This window comes from Bombina bombina, chromosome 7 (assembly GCF_027579735.1).
Source record: "Bombina bombina isolate aBomBom1 chromosome 7, aBomBom1.pri, whole genome shotgun sequence".
Classification (NCBI taxonomy): domain Eukaryota; kingdom Metazoa; phylum Chordata; class Amphibia; order Anura; family Bombinatoridae; genus Bombina; species Bombina bombina.
In genome coordinates this window covers 542,652,045-542,672,839 of record NC_069505.1, presented here as the reverse complement: position 1 = coordinate 542,672,839, position 20,795 = coordinate 542,652,045, and positions in this window count along the sequence as shown.

Here is a 20,795-nt window from a genome sequence, read left to right as displayed (position 1 = left end):
TGCTGACTCCGCCCCCCAACTGACATTTTTTGTAGGACATACCCTATACGTCCCTGGTCCTTAAGGGGTTAATTATTTAAAATGGTTCGGAGAAGAAAACTACTATCTTAGATTGAAAAGAATATTATTTGTTTTGTTATTTTGTAAGACATTTAAAAACTTGCGTAAAGGTCTTGATTAAGAGTGGAGAGCAATGGTAACTTGCTATTGTTATCACATTCTACAAACGTTATTGATGCAAACACCTATATGGTAAGGGACAGCTAAATGGCCATTTACTTACACCTAGATTACGAGTTTTGCATTGCGGCTTTTACAGGGAGTGCAGAATTATTAGGCAAGTTGTATTTTTGAGGATTAATTTTATTATTTAACAACAACCATGTTCTCAATGAACCCAAAAAACTCATTAATATCAAAGCTGAATAGTTTTGGAAGTAGTTTTTAGTTTGTTTTTAGTTATAGCTATTTTAGGCGGATATCTGTGTGTGCAGGTGACTATTACTGTGCATAATTATTAGGCAACTTAACAAAAAACAAATATATACCCATTTCAATTATTTATTTTTACCAGTGAAACCAATATAACATCTCAACATTCACAAATATACATTTCTGGCATTCAAAAACAAAACAAAAACAAATCAGTGACCAATATAGCCACCTTTCTTTGCAAGGACACTCAAAAGCCTGCCATCCATGGATTCTGTCAGTGTTTTGATCTGTTCACCATCAACATTGCGTGCAGCAGCAACCACAGCCTCCCAGACACTGTTCAGAGAGGTGTACTGTTTTCCCTCCTTGTAAATCTCACATTTGATGATGGACCACAGGTTCTCAATGGGGTTCAGATCAGGTGAACAAGGAGGCCATGTCATTAGATTTTCTTCTTTTATACCCTTTCTTGCCAGCCACGCTGTGGAGTACTTGGACGCGTGTGATGGAGCATTGTCCTGCATGAAAATCATGTTTTTCTTGAAGGATGCAGACTTCTTCCTGTACCACTGCTTGAAGAAGGTGTCTTCCAGAAACTGGCAGTAGGACTGGGAGTTGAGCTTGACTCCATCCTCAACCCTAAAAGGCCCCACAAGCTCATCTTTGATGATACCAGCCCAAACCAGTACTCCACCTCCACCTTGCTGGTGTCTGAGTCGGACTGGAGCTCTCTGCCCTTTACCAATCCAGCCACGGGCCCATCCATCTGGCCCATCAAGACTCACTCTCATTTCATCAGTCCATAAAACCTTAGAAAAATCAGTCTTGAGATATTTCTTGGCCCAGTCTTGACGTTTCAGCTTGTGTGTCTTGTTCAGTGGTGGTCGTCTTTCAGCCTTTCTTACCTTGGCCATGTCTCTGAGTATTGCACACCTTGTGCTTTTGGGCACTCCAGTGATGTTGCAGCTCTGAAATATGGCCAAACTGGTGGCAAGTGGCATCTTGGCAGCTGCACGCTTGACTTTTCTCAGTTCATGGGCAGTTATTTTGTGCCTTGGTTTTTCCACACGCTTCTTGCGACCCTGTTGACTATTTTGAATGAAACGCTTGATTGTTCGATGATCACGCTTCAGAAGCTTTGCAATTTTAAGAGTTCTGCATCCCTCTGCAAGATATCTCACTATTTTTGACTTTTCTGAGCCTGTCAAGTCCTTCTTTTGACCCATTTTGCCAAAGGAAAGGAAGTTGCCTAATAATTATGCACACCTGATATAGGGTGTTGATGTCATTAGACCACACCCCTTCTCATTACAGAGATGCACATCACCTAATATGCTTAATTGGTAGTAGGCTTTCGAGCCTATACAGCTTGGAGTAAGACAACATGCATAAAGAGGATGATGTGGTCAAAATACTCATTTGCCTAATAATTCTGCACTCCCTGTAATGCTGGAAAAATAGCAATTTCAGAGTAAAAGCAGGAACGCACTATTGGGAGTCGTGTCGGTATAGCTGTACAGCAAGCATTGTAGCTTGTAATGCAACATCAATCCCGCACCCAAAAAAAATGATGTTTTTCCGTGGGATTTCCATAGCGCCTGTATTTATTACAAGCCAAATGCGATCAAATATAAAAAATCGGTTACTATAAAAACATATATAAAATATGATGAAAAAATGGAAAAAAAACACACTTTTTCTAACTTTGACCCCCAAAATCTGTTACACATTTACAACCACCAAAAAACACCCATGCTAAATAGTTTCTAAATTTTGTCCTGAGTTTAGAAATACCCAATGTTTACACGTTCTTTGCTTTTTTTGCAAGTTATTGGGGGAATAAATACAAGTAGCACTTTGCTATTTCCAAACCATTATTTTCAAATTTAGCGATAGTTACATTGGAACACTGATATCTGTCAGGAATCCCTGAATATCCCTTGACACGTTTAAATATTTTTTTAGTAGACATCCCAAAGTATTGATCTAGGCCCATTTTGGTATATTTCATGCCACCATTTCACCGCCAAATGCGATCAAATAAAAAAATCGTTTACTTTTTCACAAACATTTTCACAAACTTTAGGTTTCTCACTGAAATTATTTACAAACAGCTTGTGCAATTATGGCACAAATGTTTGTAAAAGCTTCTCTTAGATGCCCTTTGTTCAGAAGTAGCAGACTTATATGGCTTTGGCATTGCTTTTTGGTAATTAGAAAGCCTCCAAATGCCGCTGTGCACCACACGTGTATTATGCCCAGCAGTGAAGAGGTTAATTAGGGAGCTTGTAGGGTTAATTTTAGCTTTATTGTAGTGTAGTAGACAACCCAAAGTATTGATCTAGGCCAATTTTGGTATATTTCAGGCCACATTTCACCGCCACATGCTATGAAATAAAAAAAAATCGTTACATTTTTCACAATTTTAGGTTTCTCACTGAAATTATTTACAAACAGCTTGTGCAATTATGGCACAAATGTTTGTAAAAGCTTCTCTGGGATGCCCTTTGTTCAGAAGTAGCAGACTTATATGGCTTTGGCATTGCTTTTTGGTAATTAGAAAGCCTCCAAATGCCGCTGTGCACCACACGTGTATTATGCCCAGCAGTGAAGAGGTTAATTAGGGAGCTTGTAGGGTTAATTTTAGCTTTATTGTAGTGTAGTAGACAACCCAAAGTATTGATCTAGGCCAATTTTGGTATATTTCAGGCCACATTTCACCGCCACATGCTATGAAATAAAAAAAATTGTTACATTTTTCACAATTTTAGGTTTCTCACTGAAATTATTTACAAACAGCTTGTGCAATTATGGCAAAAATGGTTGTAAATGCTTCTCTACGATCCCCTTTGTTCATAAATAGCTGACATATATGGCTTTGGTGTTGCTTTTTGGTAATTAGAAGGCCGCTATATGCCGCTGTGCACCACACTTGTATTATGCCCAGCAGTGAAGGGGTTAATTTAGGTAGCTTATAGGGTTAATTTTAGCTTTAGTGTAGAGATCAGCCTTCCACCTGACAGATCCCACCCCCTGAACCCTCCCTGACCCCCCTCAAACAGCTCTCTTGCCTCCCCCACCTTACAATTGTCGCCGCCATCTTAAGTACTGGCAGAAAGTCTGCCAGTACTAAAATTAAAAGCATTTTCATTTTTTTTTTACATTTTTTTCTTCTTCAATTGATTCTGCAGTGTTGGATCCCCTCTTAGCCCCCAACCTTTGTGGTGTGCTTAACCAAAAAAAAAAACCTTGTTGTATCTTTTGAATAGGGAGTTGAACACCCCCCCCCCCTTTTTTGGTTAATGCACACCACCCAGTGTCTGCCAGTATATTTAGCAGACAGAAGTATATATAAATATGCTATAAATATGTGGACTTAAGTGGTTGGATGTGCACCAATACTTTTTTGTTGTTTTGTAATTGTTTTGGTCACTTTGGTAGCACTCCCACAATATGTGTGTTAAGATTAAACAGTCCTTCTGTGCTGTGCTTAACCAAAAAAAAACCTTGTTGTATCTTTTGAATAGGGAGTTGACCAAATCCCTCCCCCTTTTTGGTTAATGCACACCACCCAACCCAGGTGTGTTCCAGACATTATAACTGAGGTATACATATAAAGCTAGAGAGTTTCACTCTGTGTAGACATGATTTACTGCAGTGTGGAAACTGATTAGTGTTAGGACCAGTCTATTGTGGGACACCTTGTAAGTGGTGACTGGCTTAGCAGAATGTGATCATATTGTGTGACTAAGATCCCTATTTTAATTTTAATTTAAACAGGTATTTTTTTGCAGCATAAAAATAAGTCAATATTGTTGTGAGATGTTTATTCCAATCTTATTTGAACTATGTAAGTATATTTAGCAGACAAAAGTTTTTATTTAAATTTAAAAGCATATTTAACAGGCAATTTTTTTGCAGCATAAATATGTCAATATTATTGTGAGATGTTTATCCCAATCTTATTTGAACTATGTAAGTATATTTATCAGACAGAAGTATATATAAATATGCTATAAATATGTGGACTTAAGTGGTTGGATGTGCCCCAATACTTTTTTGTTGTTTTGTAATTGTTTTGGTCACTTTGGTAGCACTCCCACAATATGTGTGTTAAGATATAACAGTCCTTTTGTGGTGTGCGTAACCAAAAAAAACCTTGTTGTATCCACTCTTAGCCCCCAACCTCCCTGATCCCCCCCATACAGCTCGCTAAACCCACCCCCTCTACCTATTTATCGCCATCTTTTTTTAGTACAATAAGATGTTCTGTAGTGTAGCTGCCCCCCCTCAATATCCTACCTCCCTCCCCCATCCAGATCCCTTGCCCAACATCCCAGATGTCCCCACCATTGCCTTTAAAAAAATATTTTTACTGCAGAAATCTTGATTTCGCTGTGCGTGCGCATGCACCCCCGCCAGCCCCCCGGGCGCTTCCACATAGTGAGGCACACATGTGTTGCACCGGAACAGGATGCCGGAACATTGATGGGCTGCCCATCCGCCTCCCTGCTGCTGCTCCCACCCACCAACGATCGGCACCATCAATCCCCGATGCAGAGAGGGCCACAGAGTGGTTCTCTCTGTATCAGTGGCTACAAAAAAGGATTACAGTGATGCCTCAATATCGAGGCATAACTGCACCCCCTTGAAAGTGGTTGGAAGCGAACAGGATCGCTTCCACTGCTTGAAACCCCTGAGGACGTACAGAGTACGTCCTTGGTCACTAACTGACATTTTTTGTAGGACATACCCTATACGTCCCTGGTCTTAAGGGGTTAATTATTTAAAATGGTTCAGAGAAGAAAACTACTATCTTAGATTGAAAATAATATTATTTGTTTTGTTATTTTGTAAGACATTTAAAAACTTGCGTAAAGGTCTTGATTAAGAGTGGAGAGCAATGGTAACTTGTTATTGTTATCACATTCTACAAACATAATTGATGCACACACCTATATGCTAAGGGACAGCTAAATGGCCATTTACTTACACCTAGATTACGAGTTTTGCATTGCGGCTTTTAATGCTGGAAAAATAGCCATTTCAGAGTAAAAGCAGGAAAACACTATTGGGAGTCGTGTCGGTATAGCTGTACCGCAAGCATTGTAGCCTGTAAGCAACATCAATCCCGCATCCAAAAAAATTATGTTTTTCCGTGGGATTTCCATAGCGCCTGTATTTATTACAAGCCAAATGCGATCAAATATAAAAAATCGTTTACTTTTTCACAAACTTTTTTACAAACTTTAGGTTTCTCACTGAAATTATTTACAAACAGCTTGTGCAATTATGGCACACATGGTTGTAAAAACTTCTCTGGGATGCCCTTTGTTCAGAAGTAGCAGACTTATATGGCTTTGGCATTGCTTTTTGGTAATTAGAAGGTTGCTAAATGCCGCTGTGCACCACACTTTTATTATGCCCAGCAGTGAAGGGGTTAATTTAGGCAGCTGATAGGGTTAATTTTAGCTTTAGTGTAGAGATCAGCCTCCCACCTGAAACACCCCACCCCCTGAACCCTCCCTGACCCCCCTCAAACAGCTCTCTTCCCTCCCCCACCTTACAATTGTCGCTGCCATCTTGAGTACTGGCAGAAAGTCTACCAGTACTAAAATAAAAGCATTTAACATTTAAAAAAAAAATAAATAAATTCTTCAATTGATTCTGCAGTGTTGGATCCCCTCTTAGCCCCGAACCTCCCTGATCCCCCCTCTATCTATTTACCGCCATCTTGGGTACATATGTGTTACACCGGAACAGGATGCCAAAACATTGATGGGCCGCACCCCCGCCTCCCTGCTGCTGCTCCTACCCACCAACGATCGGCACCATCAATGCCCGATGCAGAGAGGGCCACAGAGTGGCTCTCTCTGCATCAGTGGCTACAAAAAGGGATTACAATGATGCCTCAATACTGAGGCATCACTGCAACCCCTTGAAAGTGGTTGGAAGCGAACAGGATCATTTCCACTGCTTGAAACAAACTGAGGATGTACAGGGTACATCCTTGGTCACTAACTGACATTTCTTGTAGGACGTACCCTATACATCCTTGATCTTTAAGGGGTTAATTATTTATAATGGTTCGGAGAAGAAAACTACTATCTTAGATTGAAAATAATATTATTTGTTTTGTTATTTTGTAAGACATTTAAAAACTTGCGTAAAGGTCTTGATTAAGAGTGGAGAGCAATGGTAACTTGTTATTGTTATCACATTCTACAAACATAATTGATGCACACACCTATATGCTAAGGGACAGCTAAATGGCCATTTACTTACACCTAGATTACGAGTTTTGCGTTGCGGCTTTTAACACTGAAAAAATAGCAATTTCAGAGTAAAAGCAGGAACGCACTATTGGGAGTCGTGTCGGTATAGCTGTACCGCAAGAATTGTAGCCTGTAACGCAACGTCTATCCCGCACCCAAAAAAATGATGTTTTTCCGTGGGATTTCCATAGCGCCAGTATTACAAGTTTTGCGGTGAGGCTAAAATGCTTGCGTTACAGCCTATACCGACACAATACATACCGCCATCTGAAACCAGTTGTTATGGATTTTGCGTAACAAAAATGTTTCACAAAACTCATAACTAAAATGTTACAAAGTACACTAACACCCATAAACTACCTATTAACCCCTTAACCACCTCCCTCCCGCATCGCAAATACTATATTAAACTTATTAACTCTGAATCTGCCTCCCACCCACATCGCGATTATTAAATAAAGTTATTAACCCCTAATCTGCCGCCCACCCACATTGCCAACGCTATTTATATATTAACCCCTAAATCTCCAACCTCCCACATCACTGCCACTAAATAAACCTATTAACCCTTAATCCGTTGTCCTCCCACATCCCAAAACACTAAATTAAACTATTAAGCCCTAAACTTATCACCTCCCTAACTTTAAATAAAAATTACAATATAACTATCTTTACAAAAATAAAAAATTACCTGTGAAAAAATAAACCTAACATTAAACTATTAATTAACCTAACCTTACTATTCTAATAATTGTCATTTTAATTTAAAGTTAGGGGGGGTTTAGGGGCTAATAGTTGTAATTAAGTGTTTTGGGATGTGGGGGCCGGCGGTTTAGGGGTTAATAGGTTTATTTAGTGGCGGCGATGTGGGAGGACGGACTAGGGTTTTATGTTAGGGTGTTAGGTTTAAACGTAACTTTCCTTTCCCCATAGATATCAATGGGGTTGCATCATAGCAATCTCCATTCTGCACTTCAGGTGCTAGTTTTTGATGTCTATGGGGGAAAGCATGCACAAGCAAGTAAACTCAGCCCTCAGCTTTTGTGTGGTATGGAGCTTAACGCACTGTATCAACGCAGAAAGAGGCTTTTCAGTAACTCGTAATGGCAGCGCTATGGATAGTGAAATAATGCAACTTTTCTGGCGTTATTTTTGCACTCTGTTTAGTGCAAAACTCGTCATCTAGCCTAATGTAAGAAGAGTAATCTGAGTAAGTCTCAGGTATGTTGAGAAAATAACGTTTTGTGTTGCAAAAAGCCTCTCAGGATACCATAAGGATATATCCATAAATAGCTTCAAACTTTGAAAAAATAGATCCAGGGTATAGAAGGGCTCATCGAGGTACAATGCATATACTACGGGCTATCAATCTTATTATCTAATAGTTTACTCTCTTACAAGGTAGTGACATTTCCTAATTTAGAAAAATGTGAGGAGAGAAAGCAGAGCAAGAAAAGAGAAGAAAAAAAAGGAAAAAAATAATTGAGATGGGCGAGAGGGATGACGGTAAGAAATATTATCCATTATTTTTATGTATTTCATGATGACTATGACCTGGGAGATAAAAGGGACGTTAATTTTCTCCCAGTGTCTCAAAATGGACAATTTGGTTGACATCAAAGATAAAAAAGGAGAATCCCACCTCAGTTTTATTTGGAGTGTTAATTTGAAGATTTTGAACCAACCTGAAAACACTACCCCACAGGATTTTAAGTTTAGGACATTTCCACTATATATGAATTATCGTTCCAAGTTTCCCACAGTCTCTCCAACAGAGAGGAGAAGAATTCTCAAAAGTCCAGTGGAGGGTGGTTGGGACTAGGTGCCACCTCAAAATTATTTTATAATGTAGATCCTACAGTGTAGCGCAATGTAGGTTTTTTTGTACAGATAATTTCCCTAACCAACACTAGGGTCAACTACAAATCTAAGGTCTCTTTCCCAGGCTAATTGTTATCCAAGTTTAGTTTGATTAGAACAATAAAGTACTAGGAGGTAATGGAAGGACACTTCTAATGTCCACCTTTAGTGCCATATTGTAGACTTTCTAATATATTTTTTTGGGTATCCCCAAAAGCAGAAAACACTTCCTAGCCTATAGTAGACAAAGTAGAGTGATGTCGAAATAGGGTGTTTTGTGACATCTTCTGAGAAACTCATCCACCTATTATTAACATATAAATCTCTAAGGCATACTACTGCCAGAGAAACTGACCATGCATTGATATCAATCTCGGGAAGAGTTCGTAGGGCACTTGTCAGTGTATGTATGGGAGAAGGATTAAAGTAAATATCTAAGTGATGTTGGATGGAATCCCAAAATTTTAGTGTTCACAGTATTGAATGGATGATTCAAAGGTCCTTACGACTATAAGATGTAATCCAATATAAATCTACTAACTGAACACCATGAGGAAGTAAGGCTCATTCTATCTCCTGCCATCTGTAAGATATACTGGTCAACACCCCCCCCCTGTAAGGTGATACAATCTGGCCGTGTCATAATACATTATGATATTAGGGAGAGCCAAATCCCATTTACATAGAAGTCTTTGTAATGTGAGTCTTGAGATACGGGTTTTCAAACCTTCCAAAAATATCAGGATACCATACTTTGTAATTTGTAAAATAGTGCTCTCTGGGGACTGTGAGAGGGATACATCAGGAAAGATAAGTAAGATTGGGAAGGAATGCCATTTTAACCACAGCTATACGACCGGTCCATGAGATCTCGGCAAACTTCCAAGACCCAAGGAGTCTGAGGAATCCACTCCACACAATTTTTAATGATAGTTAGGGAGAGATCCAGACTTAAATAGACACCTAGGTGTTTAAGGAATGTATCTTAGCATTGAAACGTGTACAATGTCTGGAGTTCAACCAATTCCTCTGTTGCAAGACTGATGTGTAAAACTACTGTTTTATTTGAAGGAAAAAACACAATGTCACTGTGCTGATGCTAAGAACTAATAAAATGCAGTTGCATAAAAAATAAGGGATTTCCCTATACCCTTAAAAAACAAGTATTGAAATTCTGTTTACTAGTAATTTCTCAATAGAAATGGATACCGCACTGACTTAGCAGCTTAATATATGTAGTATCTGGCTGAATGTAAATTGCTTGGAAACTATAAAAAAATTATAAAATTTTTTAAAAATTATATCACAGTAAAAATGCTTCTCAATAAAACTGATGCTTCACAATAAAATAATGACAGAATGACAATTCTTAAAACATATTTCACCCAATAGCATAAAAGCTTATCCTGACCTTGTTAAACCTCAAATATAAGCTTTTGATGAAAGTCAGTAAAGTAGTCCGCAAGCCTCAGATGTTAGTTTGCACAAAGCAAGAGGGCATGGAAATGGATTTTTGCTGCAACAGAAAACAAAATCCCATTTACAAGAAAGCAATGTCCAATATCAAAAGGTGTAATCTTTTACTTACACCGACTGTGGATCATGTGTTCCTACGTTCCTATGTCCACTCAACACCATGGGATCACCTTGGCATTCGTTACCGAACTTGAAAGTGGCCACCGTTTCTGTGAGTCTCCCTGGGTGTTCAAACAGATGGAAGCTGATCACGGAAGGAAGTAAAAGCTTCCCAATATTTCCGATGGGCAATATCTTCACAGAATCATAGAAGCAGCTGCACAGTAGCACTAATTGGCATACAAGTGCCCAGAACAGCAGCAAGACATTGTGTAATACAACAACAAAAAGTCATACCAAGGTGTGGGTCTAACACTGTGGACAATGGATGGGACACAGTGTGATAGTGAATCACAAATTGCAACTGTAGCAGTTGTACAAATGTGCACCCAGAACAGTACAGGAACCACAGTGGATTTAAAGTACAATTTCACAAGCAAAACCAGCACAAGTGGGCAGAAGGACAGACAATCAGTCCGGGCACCATGACCAACACAGATGCCATGGCACATGATGTATATAGAGTACCGTATATGCTCTCAAATAAGTTGCACCAATATTTTCAATGCACCTGCCTAGGGAAAGCCACATGGTTCTCCCCATAACTTCCCTGGAGCCTTACGCCCTCCAGTTGCAACTGGAGAGAGCCGCCTGATTTTCCCCCTGACTTCCCCAGAGCCTGGGACCTTAGGCCCCCAGATGTGCCTTGGAAGAGCCGTCTGGTTCTCCCCCTGTCTTTCCAGGAGCCAAATGGTTCTCCCCCTGACTTCCCTGGATCCTTAAGCCCCCTAGCTGCAACTGCGGAGAGCCACCTAGTTCTCCCCCTGACTTCCCTAGAGCCTTGTGCCTTAAGCCCCCCAGCTGTGCCTGGGGATAGCCACCTTGTTCTCCCCCTAACTTCCCAGGAGCCAGGAGCCTTAAGCACCCGAGCTGTGCCTGTGGAGAGCAACCTGGTTCTCCCCCTAACTTCCCCGGAGCCTGGGGCCTTAAGACCTATCAGCTGCACCTGGGGAGAGCCGTCTGGTTCTCCCACTAGCTTCCCAGGAGCATGGGGCTTAAAGCCCCCCAGCTTTGCCTGTGCAGAACCACCTGGTCCTCCACCTTAACTTCCCCCAGAGCCTGGGTCCTTAAGCCCCCCAGCTTTGCCTGGGCAGAGCCACCTGGTCCTCTGCCTTAACTTCCCCAGAGCCTGGGGCCTTAAGCCCCCCAGCTGCGCCTGGGGAGAGCCGCCTAGTTCTCCCCCTGACTTACATGGATCCTTAAGCCCACCAGCTGTGCCTGGGAAGAGCCTCCTGGTTCTCCCATACCCACCCTGGAACATGTTGCCTTACACCACCTGGTCCTCCACCTTAACTTCCCCCAGAGCCTGGGTCCTTAAGCCCCCCAGCTTTGCCTGGGCAGAGCCACCTGGTCCTCTGCCTTAACTTCCCCCAGAGCCTGGGTCCTTAAGCCCCCCAGCTTTGCCTGGGCAGAGCCACCTGGTCCTCTGCCTTAACTTCCCCAGAGCCTGGGGCCTTAAGCCCCCCAGCTGCGCCTGGGGAGAGCCGCCTAGTTCTCCCCCTGACTTACATGGATCCTTAAGCCCACCAGCTGTGCCTGGGAAGAGCCTCCTGGTTCTCCCATACCCACCCTGGAACATGTTGCCTTAAGCCCCCCTCCCTGCCGGAGGAGAGCTGCCTGGTTCTCCCCTACCCACCATGGAACATGTTTCAGGGTGGGTAAGGGAGAACCAGGCAGCCTTAAACCCATTTGCCAGGCAGGGAGGGGGCTTAAGGCCGCACGTTCCAGGGTGGATAGGTGAGAACCAGGTGGCCTTAAGCTCCCTCCCTGCCTGGGGAGGGGGTTTAAGGCCACATGGTTCTCCCCTACCCATCCTGGAACATACAGCCTTAAGCCCCCCTCCCCTGGGTTCCTCCCCTGCTGTCAGGGTTTCACCCTGATTTTGTTTGTTATTTGCTGCTTTTATCTTGGCTACTATTTTGACTCACCTGTCTCTCTCTTCGCCTGCTGCAGAGTGTGTAACGCTGCATGCTACACCCAAGCTCCCTCTGATGACAGGTTGCAGTCCCAGAATTATGATGAGGGACCTGAGAGTTAAGGGGAACTCTTTTTTTAAAATGAGCAGCAATTGAGACTTTGATAATTCATTTAAAACCTAGTTACATTTATGTTAAATATACCTTACAAAGAACCGGATACCAAGAACAGACTTAGCTTAATATCACTATACTAACTATACCTTACAAAGAACCAGATACCAAGAACAGACTTAGCTTAATATCACTATACTAAATATACCTTACAAAGAACCGGATACCAATAACAGACTTAGCTTAATATTACTATACTAAATATACCTTACAAAGAACCGGATACCAAGAACAGACTTAGCTTAATATCACTATACTAAATATACCTTACAAAGAACCAGATACCAAGAACAGACTTAGCTTAATATCACTATACTAAATATACCTTACAAAGAACCGGATACCAAGAACAGACTTAGCTTAATATTACTATACTAAATATACCTTACAAAGAACCAGATACCAAGAACAGACTTAGCTTAATATCACTATACTAAATATACCTTACAAAGAACCGGATACCAAGAACAGACTTAGCTTAATATTACTATACTAAATATACCTTACAAAGAACCGGATACCAAGAACAGACTTAGCTTAATATCACTATACTAAATATACCTTACAAAGAACCGGATACCAAGAACAGACTTAGCTTAATATCACTATACTAAATATACCTTACAAAGAACCGGATACCAAGAACAGACTTAGCTTAATATTACTATACTAAATATACCTTACAAAGAACAGGATACCAAGAACAGACTTAGCTTAATATCACTATACTAAATATACCTTACAAAGAACCGGATACCAAGAACAGACTTAGCTTAATATCACTATACTAAATATACCTTACAAAGAACCGGATACCAAGAACAGACTTAGCTTAATATTACTATACTAAATATACCTTACAAAGAACCGGATACCAAGAACAGACTTAGCTTAATATCACTATACTAAATATACCTTACAAAGAACCGGATACCAAGAACAGACTTAGCTTAATATTACTATACTAAATATACCTTACAAAGAACCGGATACCAAGAACAGACTTAGCTTAATATCACTATACTAAATATACCTTACAAAGAACCGGATACCAAGAACAGACTTAGCTTAATATCACTATACTAACTATACCTTACAAAGAATCAGATACCAAGAACAGACTTAGCTTAATATTACTAACAGCTGCTTAGAACGCTTGATATAACTGACAAGGGCAGCGTTTGAACCTAATAACTGTAGTTAACAGGGGAGTAGATTTTCCAGTATTTATGTAGCTACAAGATTTATTTAATGAATCTAAACGACAAATGAGGCTTTGATCAAAACCGCTACAAAACCATAAAATTACTGATACTTTATAGTCAACATACATTTCAATATATAGTGTTGCTGCAATTGTATCTAAAGTGCTGTGAAGGCAGGGTATATAACCGCAATTTTGGCAACTACTGAATCAACAGCAAATCAATCTTTTGTAATAGCTAACAACGTTAATCCCAGAAGTTTGTATTTCATTAGCAGTGTTAGAACTGCAGTCTCACTAATTATTTATTAACAGTATACATCAACATAATGAAAGAAATGTACTGCAATATAAACCAGACAAACTTATCAGCATAGCTTTGTGACTATACAAGTTTGCTGTTATAGTGATTAAACTGCAGCTCAAATTACAACTTCAGATAATATATATGTTGAGTGGAATACATACTTAAACACGTTTTTACAACATTGTTTCTATATATTTTTTTCACTGAAACTGTGTAGCTAACACAAAAGTTAAATGCTATTTTCCCACACAACAATCACAACTATTTTGACTTTCAGAATAAAATATTAAGAATCTAAACTACGATCTTTAATATAATTATAAGTGCCACTGCAACTGTAATTTTGGTACAAATAATTGTCTGAAAGATCTTTATATACAAATATAATAACTTACAAAGTGCTGTGAGATCTTAAACATTTCTGAAAGATCTTTATATACAAATATAATAACTTACAAAGCGCTGATAAAAAATATTACAACTTTTAGTGTGTGGCTAATATACATCAATAGATATATCATAACCATTAAACACATAGTTGCAGTACTGCTGATAAGGAGCACAAATCGCAAAACTTACAGTGAAATCACCTACAAGTGTATACTAATAGAAAATACATATAGATACTATTGAAGCTTGTAATACAAGTCCAACATATTCCAGTATCATTCCAACCATCAAGTGTACTATCATAGAGGTGGAACTATATTTAACAATGTATCATAAACAATTGTTACTCACATAATAAAACACAAACTTATTATGTAGATATAAGTAATATCACCTCACTATTAATATTACCAACCTACATATAGACTGTAGCGGGTATTAGTAGACAGACTTAACCAATATAGGTCAGATCCTAGCTAGGTTGCACCTGATTAATACTGATTGTATACTTAATTAACTAAGATATCAACCGTATTTACAAGTGGTTTATGACATTAAATCTAGATCAATTTTGATCATTAAGATTCACCATTTATGTTCTTATATTCATAATTTTGTATCTAATCAACCAATACAACTGGATATCAACCTCTCCCTGTACTACTCTCAGTTTTGATTCTTATAACGGTTTCTACCCTATTCCCATTCACCAAGGATAATTATATATATAGATGTACTAGGAAATTCAACGCATGAGTCCAGATTGCGTGTGTTTTTAATTGTGTGTTTTCTTCCCCCCTTTTAATATAATAATGTAAATAAAAGTTATATTTTATTATCCCTTTCCACACACCTCTGAAAGTACCTATTAAATACTTGTTGTGAATAACAGATAAGTATTTAATCACAAATGTGATGTTATATACATACATTGACAGCTCTTGAGTGCTACAAGTGTATTCTTTTTTGGCGGATTTTCAAAATCCACCATAAATTTGCTTCCAGAATTAAGATGTCATCAAAAAAAAGTGCCTCAGTTCAGTTTACCTTTGCCTTTGTGTTGTCTCTGACTTCTCTGTGAGTTTCTGTGTTCCTGATTCTGTGTATACCTGGCTTGTTAGATGTCCCTTCTGGTTCCTGGGTCCTGGCTTGTTCCTGAATATGCAATTCTTTGTGTTCCTGACCCCTGCTCGTCTGACTGCTTGCTTTGGCTCCTGACCCATCTCATCTGACTACCAGCTCTGGCTTTGACTCCTGGCTTGTCATTTGGCTTTTGGACTTGTTACGGTACCAACAGTGTACCAAGGGTTAGTACCAGGGAACAATGTCCTGCATAGGGAATCAGCAATTCACAACCCAGCCAGTTTCAGGTTTAAAACAGAATGTCATTTATTAAAGGCTAGATGCCTAGTATTTATACAGGTTTGACCCCAGATGGGGGGGTTGAAAGACTCTTGTACATTTAGATAAAAAGGGGAATTACATTACTTAAATACTTTACTTAGGCAGATAACAACTTAAACACATTTGGCTTGTCTTATCACCTAGCGTCTGCTCTCTGAGGGTGATTAATCAATGGCCTGTTTATTACTTAAATGTAATTATAGCACACAATAGCTGAGGCCAGAAAACCTGTCTTTAGAAATTAGATTCTTAAAGCTAAACACAGTTAACTCCTTCAGTCCTGACAGAAGGGTCTGTCACATAGCTCCCCACTTGTAGAACACTCCGGCAGACCCGGCTTGACCCTTTTGCGGGTCAACCTGGGGATGACCGGACTAAGGGGTGGTAGGCATGTCAGTTTGCTGGGACAATCCATTTGTATTCCCGTTATGAGAGAGAATTCCTGTCCATACAAACAAGGGTTCAACTTCCTCAGTGCCCAGACTAGGGCTAAACAGTCCTTCAAAATCTCATCAGCTTCTTTACGAGTTTTCTGTACCTGCTCTTTATAGGTATCCACAATCCCTTCATACTGACATAGGGTGCCCTTGAGTTGCTGCACCTCACTATGAGCCAGCGTCAGCTTCTCCTCCAGTGTCACTAAGTTTGTCTTTAATGTTTCATGTTCCACTCTCAAGCTGGTGTTTTCTGCAGTCTGTCGGTGCAGCCTGTCTAGCAGAGATTCCTGTTCTAAACGTGCTTTTTCCTCTGCGCTCCTCTTCTCCTTCATCAGCGCATTGTAACGGGACTTCCACGTATCAATAGCGGACAGAGATTTACTGAGCTCAGCGTCCTGGGGCTTAGCAGCAGGTGGGTCAGTCTCTGCTGCACGGATCTGGGCACGGGTAGTCACAGGGTTAACATCAGCGGGACCCATTGGAGCGTAGGCAGAAACAAGGGGGGCCAAGTCATTTCCAAGAAGAACATCAGCAGGTAAGTCCTTCTTGACCCCCACATTCACAGGTCTAGCGCCCACTCCCCAATCCAAATGTACCCTGGCAACAGGTAGGCTGAACACATCATCCCCTGCTACCCTCACAGCCACAGTATCTCCAGTGTACTGTTTCTCAGACACCAAGTTCTTTTGAAGCAAGGTCATGGTAGCACCAGTATCCCGTAGACCACTGACCTTCTTCCCATTCACTTTAACCAGTTGCCGGTTATTCCGGTGGGCAGCTTGCACAAGGTCTGCCTCATGTAGGATGCTCCAGCATTCTTGCGCCTCTACGTAGCGGGCCGCAGGCTGAGGATTACGTGGGATTCCGCCGGCAGGTCTTCTCCAGGACTGCGCTTGGTTCGCTGCGTTTAGGGGACACTCTGGTCTTTTGTGCCCTAGTTGCTTACATCTAAAGCACCAAATCGGTTGTGAGTAGCCCCGCGAATTGAACTGGGCTCTCTGAGGGTAGTTCGTGGCCGGATGCCGTGTGGTATAGCGGTGCGCTGGGAGTTGGTAACTGGCAGCTGCTGGGGTGACTGGGGGTCTGTACTCCACTCTAGCAGGGGGCTTAGTGGTAGCCGTGTCCAGTTTGCGGGCATCCGTATACTCATCTGCCAAGCGAGCCGCTTCATGCAGGGTGGAGGGTTTACGGTCTCGAACCCACTCTTGAACTCCTGAGGGTAACTTGTCGAAGCAATGTTCCAACAGGAATAGCTGCAGCACCTCTTCCCCAGATACGGCTTGGCACCCCGCTATCCAGTGAGCTGCTGTGCGGTGCACCTTACATGCCCACTCAAGGTAGGAATCACCAGCTAATTTAACAGTGTCTCTGAACCGCCTCCGGTATGCCTCCGGTGTAACCGCATACCTGGAGAGCAGAGCCTCTTTTACAGTATTATAATCCCCGACTTCCTCATCTGGAATGGCCCGAAAAGCCTCACTGGCCCGGCCGGATAATTTTCCGGATAATATCATGACCCAGTCCTCTGCGGGTACCTTGTGTAGTGCACATTGCCTCTCAAAATCTGCAAGGTACCCATCAATCTCTCCTTCTGTTTCCAGGAAGTTTTTAAAAGCTGCAAAATTTACTTTTCTCTTTTCCACTGGGTTTGCTGCAGCGCCGCTTTGGCGAAGTAGGTTGGCCTCCACAGCTGCTATGACCCGGTCGATAATTTCCACAGATGGGTTGGGGCCATAATGTGCCAGTCTTATTTTAACCGCCCGATCAAAGCTTGCTTCTGCGGGGTTTCTGTCTGCTATGCTGGGCCCATTGGTTCCTTCTGTCCCTGGTACTCTTTCCATCTTAGTCAGTATTGTAATAATCCCCCTCTTCCTGAGGTTACTGGCTTGTGTAGTTGCTCTTCTGGGCGATAAGGTTCATTCCGTCGCTTGCCACCAATTGTTACGGTACCAACAGTGTACCAAGGGTTAGTACCAGGGAACAATGTCCTGCATAGGGAATCAGCAATTCACAACCCAGCCAGTTTCAGGTTTAAAACAGAATGTCATTTATTAAAGGCTAGATGCCTAGTATTTATACAGGTTTGACCCCAGATGGGGGGGTTAAAAGACTCTTGTACATTTAGAGAAAAAGGGGAATTACATTACTTAAATACTTTACTTAGGCAGATAACAACTTAAACACATTTGGCTTGTCTTATCACCTAGCGTCTGCTCTCTGAGGGTGATTAAACAATGGCCTGTTTATTACTTAAATGTAATTATAGCACACAATAGCTGAGGCCAGAAAACCTGTCTTTAGAAATTAGATTCTTAAAGCTAAACACAGTTAACTCCTTCAGTCCTGACAGAAGGGTCTGTCACAGGACTCTTTATTATTTTTTGTTATTTTTAATAAAGGTGTGATTAATTTAGCAATTTACGTCTCTGCCTGATTATGCAAGGGCCATGAATCCTGACTGTGCTAATAATCCATCTTCATCCGACATCATTTCCAGGATGGATGAACTGGATAACCACATGTATCAAATTGCACTAGCCCTGCAAACCCTTTTCACTCCCACTGCAAATTTGGATCAGTGTGCCCCACAAGCTATGGCTGCTACTGCTCCTGTTACCGCTGCTGCACCTAGTCTTTCCAGGAGCATGTCTGGTTCTGTACCTCTCCTTATATGGAGGCAATCCTAACCAGTGCAGAGGTTTTTTGAACCAGGTGGGCATTTACTTTGAGATGTTACCCCAGGTGTTTCCCTCTGACAGAGCTAAGGTGGGATTTCTCATCTCATTACTCTCTGACACGGCTCTTGCTTTGGCTAATCCCTTGTGGGAGACTAATAAACCTGTTTAATCTTATTACCCTGAATTTGTGGCCTCCTTTTGAAGGGTTTTTGATGTCCCGGCACGCTCCTCCTCTGCTGCCAAATGTCTCATGTCCATTCTGCAAGGTACAAGATCTGTAGACCAGTATGCCATTGAGTTCTATACACTTGCAACAGAGGTAGATTGGAACAATGAAGCCCTTGTTGCCACCTTTTCTCACAGGCTTTCCGATGCAATTACAGATGAAGTTGCTGCCAGAGATTTACCAGAGGATCTCCAGGCCTTGGTGTCTTTTCTAATCCTAATTGACATCAGACTCAGAGAGAGAGAGACCCTCTTTCAAGGAGCACTATGTTTTCGTTCCCACCCATGACTCCCTCTCCTCCCATGCCTCCTGGTCTAGAGACATCAGGTACTGCTGAGCCTATGCAGTTGGGATTTATGCGCCTCTCTGCGGTGGAGAGGGCCTTTAGGGGGAGGGAGTGGTTTTGCCTCTATTGTTGGCTAGAAGGCCACCTTTAAAGTCTTGTCCTTCAAGTTCGGAAAAAGCTTGCACCTAAGGTCCTGTCGGGGACAGACCTTGGATGCTTTATCCTTGTCCCCGAAACCTCTAAATGAGAAACCTTTGGTTATGGTTGTCCTTTCCTGGGTGAACTCCTCCATAGTTACTAAGGCTCTTGTAGATTCTGGTGCTGCAGGCTATTTCATTGACAGTGCTTTGGTATCACAACACTCCATTCCTGTACTGCCTCAGTCCGTTCCACTTGAGGGCATTGATGGCAGGCCCTTTCAGCCAGCACTCGTTACTCATGAAACTGCTCCACCTATCACGGACAAGTCCAGTAAAGAGAGTGATTCACTCCATTGGTCACTTACTGCAATTAAGGTCTTTGAGGGTCTTAAGATTGCCTTTGATGCTGCCCCGGTTCTGGCTCATCCTGACTCTGCTCTGCCTTTCATTCTAGAGTTCAAGGCATCTGAGACAGGAGTAGGCGCCCTCTTGTCTCAACATCCTATGCCTGAGGGTTCTTTTCTAATAAATTTTCCCCAGTGGAATGCAATTACGAAATTGGCGACAGGGAATTACTGGCCATAATTTTGGCACTCAATGAATGGAGGCACCTTCTTGAAGGTACTAGCATACTGGTGCTCATCCTCACTGACCACAAGAATTTGACTTACCTATCCGAAGCTAAATGTTTGTCACCACAGCAGGCCAGATGGGGGCTGTTTTTGTCCCGGTTCAATTATGTGGTTTCCTACCTGCCAAGTATTAAGAATGTTAGTTCTGATGCCCTCTCTCAACAATTATCACCTCTGTCCAAGGAGGAGTCTGTACCCACCCCAGTTATACCTCCTCACCATATTTTGGCCACCATACGTACCAATTTGACTTCTCCCTTGGGGGAGGAGATCTTGACTGCACAAACCAATGCTCCTCCAGGGAAACCTAGTGGCAAGTGTTTTGTACCTGCGAATCTTCACACCAAACTATTGCACACTTACTACTATCCTAAAGTCACAGGTCAAGCGGGAAAGAACCAAATGATTTGGTCTGTCACTCGACAATTCTGGTGACCAGGTTTTCGTTCTGATGTTGCTGCGTATGTTGCCTCCTGCTCAGTCTGTACACAGAATAAAATGCCTCAATGTCTTCCTGTGAGTTTTCTATAATGTATTGCTAATGGTAAGCATCCTTGGACACATTTTTCCATGGACTTCATTGTTGACCTTCCTGTTTATAATGGCAATACTGTTATCCTGATGGTTGTTGACCGTTTTTCCAAAATGCAGGAGCTTGCTTTCAATTTTTGCTCAGGAGGTCTTTTGTTTACATGGGTTACCCAAGGAGATAGTCTTGGACAGGGGTAGCCAGTTTGTCTCTAGATTTTGGTGGTCTTTTGTGCCCAAATGGGGATCCAGCTTTCCTTCTCCTTAG